Consider the following 5,068-nt stretch of genomic DNA (forward strand, 5'->3'; position numbering starts at 1 on the left):
TAAAATTTATGAGCTTTATTTGTGTTCAAAGCACTGAAAATTCTGCCAAACTTTGTCCATTTCTCTGGATCTTTTTCTTGTTAGCACATTTGAAAGAATATTTCTTTCCTTTAAACTGATTAAAGTCAATAACCAATAAACATTTTTAATTAAAAAAATATCTGGTTTCCTATAAATAGTAATGCATCTATTAAACAAAACATTAATTTCCATGGTACCAGAAATGTTCTCCATTAGAAAAGAATTTTTCTACATTGATTCCATGTGTAGTCATTGTTTTTAAGTGTACTCACACTAAATGCAGAATCCAGGAAAGAGATTCAGGTATGCACCTGTCTCTTTACATAATCAGAGGCCTTAAGGCTATGCTAGCATATAATAAAAATAATAGTAATAGCCACAATCTATGGAGTATTTTACTGTGCCAGGCACCTTAGCAAATGCTTTCCACAGATATCTCATTGACTCTCACAGCATGGCTGTGTGGTGCTGATATTATTCCTAGCTTGAGTTTCAGGAAGGTTGAGTTGTCTGCCTGAGCCCTACCAGGAATTTCTGGGAAGTTGAGTGGTTTACCAAAAGCCTGCCACTAGTCAGCTCCCAGGTTAGACTTGGCTCCATCGGACTAAAACTCAAGTTAACCATTGCACTAGCCTCTTCCTGGTGGCTTGCTCCTGAGTTGAAGGGGCTACAAGAAGCACAGACTGAAGAGAGAAGCCTTCTGGCCCTGAGGTGCAGGGGGCTTCTGGAGCTTTGCTGGAGCTCAGTCCTGGCTCTCACTGCTCCGCTGGGGAATAGCTGGCACTGGCCTGTGTGGCCCACAGTACCATGTTGACATCTATCGGTCTGTAGGTACTTGATGTGAGTTGCCATTCCATGTCCCCTAATTTGCCCAAGCCCAGTTTGGGGACCGTAATCACATCTTGAATGGTATTGAGCAGGTTTGGAAATGATAGCTTACAGTGAATGATGTCAGATTCGTGATCTCTGAAATTTTAGCTTTGGACCAGAGACCAGGCTTGACCACTCAGGGCTCTTGTGTGGCAGAAGAAGTTTTATCAGTGAAAAGGGACATAGAAGCTTCTGACATAGACATCAGAAGGGGGCGGGGGGTGCCCCACTCGCTAGTCTAAGCAAGGGAATTATATACTTTTAAAATTAGTTACTACAATAAATCAGAAGAATATCTCAAGTGTGTGAAAGTTTTACCAGACCCACTCCCACAATTAACATTTTAGGATAACAGGATTAGAATTTAATAATAGGAAGATCCTACCAGACCCACTCCCATAATACATATTCTAAGATATCAGGATTAGTCAGAAGGTTTTCAGGAAGGAGAAACTTTGCTCAAGCAGAATACATTGTTGTTACATAATCCCTAGTACAGAGTTTAAACTGAGTTGTTTGTTGTATACCAGACCACCTGACCTGCCTCTTGAGAAATCTGTATGCAGGTCAGGAAGCAACAGTTAGAACTGGACATGGAACAGACTGGTTCCAAATAGGAAAAGGAGTACGCCAAGGCTGTATATTGTCACCCTGCTTATTTAACTCATATGCTGAGTACATCATGAGCAATGTTGGGCTGGATGAAGCACAAGCTGGAATCAAGATTGCTGGGAGAAATATCAATAACCTCAGATATGCAGATGACACCACCCTTATGGCAGAAAGTGAAGAACTAAAGAGCCTCTTGATGAAAGTGAAAGAGGAGAGTGAAAAAGTTGGCTTAAAGCTCAACATTCAGAAAACAAAGATCATGGTATCCGGTCCCATCACTTCATGGCAAATAGATGGAGAAACAGTGGCTGACTTTATTTTGGGGGTCTCCAAAATCACTGCAGATGGTGACTGCAGCCATGAAATTAAAAGATGCTTACTCCTTGAAAGAAAAGCTATGACCAACCTAGATAGCATATTCAGAAGCAGAGACATTACTTTGCCAGCAAAGGTCCATCTAGTCAAGGCTATGGTTTTCCAGTAGTCATGTATGGATGTGACAGTTGGACTATAAAGAAAGCTGAGCGCCAAAGAATTGATACTTTTGAACTGTGGTGTTGGAGAAGACTCTTGAGAGTCCCTTGAACTGCAAGGAGATCCAACCAGTCCATCCTAAAGGAAATCAGTCATGAATATTCATTGGAAGGACTGATGTTGAAGCTGAAACTCCAATACTTTGGCCACCTGATGCGAACAGCTGACTCATTTTGAAAAGACCCTGATGCTGAGAAAGATTGAAGGCAGCAGCAGAAGGGGACGACAGATGATGAGATGGTTGGATGGCATCATCAATTCAATGGACATGTTTGAGTAAACTCCGGGAGTTGGTGATGGACAGGGAGACCTGGCGTGCTGTAGTCCATGGGGACGCAAAGAGTTGGACACGACTGAGCGACCGAACTGAACTGAACTTGTATAATCATCACTTCCGGGCTTAAAGAAAAAACTGTTTTATGTGACTAAGGAATGTAGAAAGAAAAAAGAAAAAAGTTTGTCCTTTCCTCCTCCTTGAGAATTCCAGACCCCTCTGTCTTCCTCGAGAACCTCAGACCCCTGTCTCCTCAGGGACCCTTGGACTTCTTATCAACCTGCCTAGGAATTGACTCTCTCAGAAAGGGTTAGTCGTTCAGTTGTGTTCAACTCTTTGCAACCCCATGAACTGTAGCCCACCAGGCTCCTCTGTCCATGGAATTCTCGAGGCAACAATACTGGAGTGGGTAGGGTAGCTAGTCCCTTCTCTAGGGGATCTTCCTAACTCAGGGATCGAACCTGGGTTCCCCACATTTCAAGCAGATTCTTTACCATCTGAGCCACCAGGGAGAGGGTTGGGTCTATGATCAGTTAAAGTGGACTCTTGAGAAATCAGTAAGAGTCTGAGGTTTCCTGTATGCTTTGCGGCGGGGGTTGGGGGGGGGCGGTTGGTGGATATTTTATTCTTCTCTGAGAATAAAGGGAAGAGACTCTTTTAACACATTTTTCAAACTAAATATTTGTGTAATTAAAGAATTTTAATAAAATTTCAAACAAAGGCCATCAAAAGGTCAAGATTAGAGTGTGTAAGCAACCATCTTCTCCAGGATGTTTTTTTTTCTGTTGAAGCAGCTTGGAGCTCACTGAGAAACCACAGAGTTAAATGATTATCCTGTGCCTTTCTGATTAGGAACAGGCTGCTCTCTGCAGTTTGATTAGTCTCGCTCATAGCAACAGGATTACAGCTTATTAAAACTGACAGTGCTGTGTAGGGCAGGGAGCCAGGAAGGTCAAACTTACATGCTGAGCCAGCCACCAGCAAGGCTCTGCCTTCACCTGAAGGTTTGGTGTAATTGGCATTCACTGTAATATGCTTTTTCTCATGTCTTTTTTTTTCCACCCTTTAGGTCTCTCACTCGTTTTACACCTTTTCTCTCCCTTCTTCCTTATGGGAATCCCTAACTTATGACCATATAACCAAATTAATAGTTGGGCAAATCAGAGAAGAAAGTCCAGTGTAATAGTGTGAAGTGAGGTAACTATATACATCCTCATTGCCCACAGCAGTCCTGGTTTAGGTCGATGGTCCAGGCACCCGTTTTACTGTCAGGAGTGCCGAGTTTGGCCAAGTTATGTGGTTACCCTAATGTGAGTGGTGGGGATGGTCAAACGAGAGCAGATGCCACATCCAAACAGGACGGCTGCTATCCACCTCTTGCTAATTGCTGCTGTGGATCCAGTGTTGTCACATCTTCCAATCTTTCAGAATAGCCAACAAATCTGGATTTTCAGATAAAACCTTTTTTTTTGCATTTTCTTCATAATTTATTATTATTTATTTTATTACTGGAGTATAATTGCTTTACAACATTGTGTTAGTTTCTGCTGTAAGACAAGATGAATACGCTGTAAGTATACATATATCCCCTCCCTGAGCTTCCCCCTCCACCCCACCCCTCTAGGCCATCACAGAACACTGAAACTCACAACTTTTAAATGCTGGATCAATTTTTTAAAAAAATATTCTGCTAGTCAGGCAAAACCTGTTTGCCTAGTTTGCAACCCTTGGTTTAGAATCTGGAGGGAAGACTGGCATCTTTAACATTTAAGAGTTTTTCAATGATGCATCAACATATACAGAAAAAGCACCTAGAGTTTCTAGCTCCTGCAGCTGATTACAGATTTCCACATTAAGAGAGCCCCATTCCCTGGAGGCTCAGATAGTAAAGAATCTGCCTGCAATGCAGAAGACTGGGGCTCAATCCCTGGGTCAGGAAGATCCCTGGAGAAGAGAATGGCAACCCACTCCAGTATTCTTGCCTAGAGAATTCCATAGACAGAGGAGCCTGGCAGGCTACAGTCCATGGGGCCTCAGAGTTGGACACATCTGAGTGACTACACTTTCACTTTCATGTTAGGAACTGAATTGTTAGTTATGCTTAAAAAAAATTACCAGTTCACATATTAATCAAGGTGCATTTTAAGTTCAAACTTTGTTAGGTATTTGGTATTTGGAAATACCAAGGAAATATCTGTTTGTTTTTAATGATGCATGAGTGGAAGCAATGCTAGTTGGCAGTATTTGATTGTAAGAATTTAATAAGGTAATTTTATTTTATTTTTTTAACAGGCGAGATCCCCTATGTTGTCCCAGCTCCCTGGCATGATCCCCAGATAAGTCCCAAAACCATTCCAAACCTGCCCAAAGGGAAGGTATGATTGCCTTGTTCAACTTTTTGATTTATGGTTAAGAACTGTCAGGCCTGGAGAAGAAAGACTCAGTCACTGTGTCTTTCTTGTTAAGGAGTTTAAAGAGAAGCTTCTCTCTTTCCAGTTACATTTTGACTCTCCTCCATCCTACCCTATTTTCTGCTGGGCTGTGCCCTTCCAGGGTCAGCAGTGGTTTCCCAGTACCCCTTTCCAAGGATCCTTTCTGGCTCACAAAACCAGATGGTCCAAGGACATAAGGGTTCCTATCGCACCTTCCAGCATTTAACAGCACTAGTCTCGGCCGACACAGTGAGAGCTCAATTACTGTTTGTCTAGGGAAGGCGTATTCTCCGAGCAGTTGAGGCATTATCTTCAGATTTTTGCC

Source organism: Bubalus bubalis, chromosome 1 (genome assembly GCF_019923935.1).
Source record: "Bubalus bubalis isolate 160015118507 breed Murrah chromosome 1, NDDB_SH_1, whole genome shotgun sequence".
Lineage (NCBI taxonomy): Eukaryota > Metazoa > Chordata > Mammalia > Artiodactyla > Bovidae > Bubalus > Bubalus bubalis.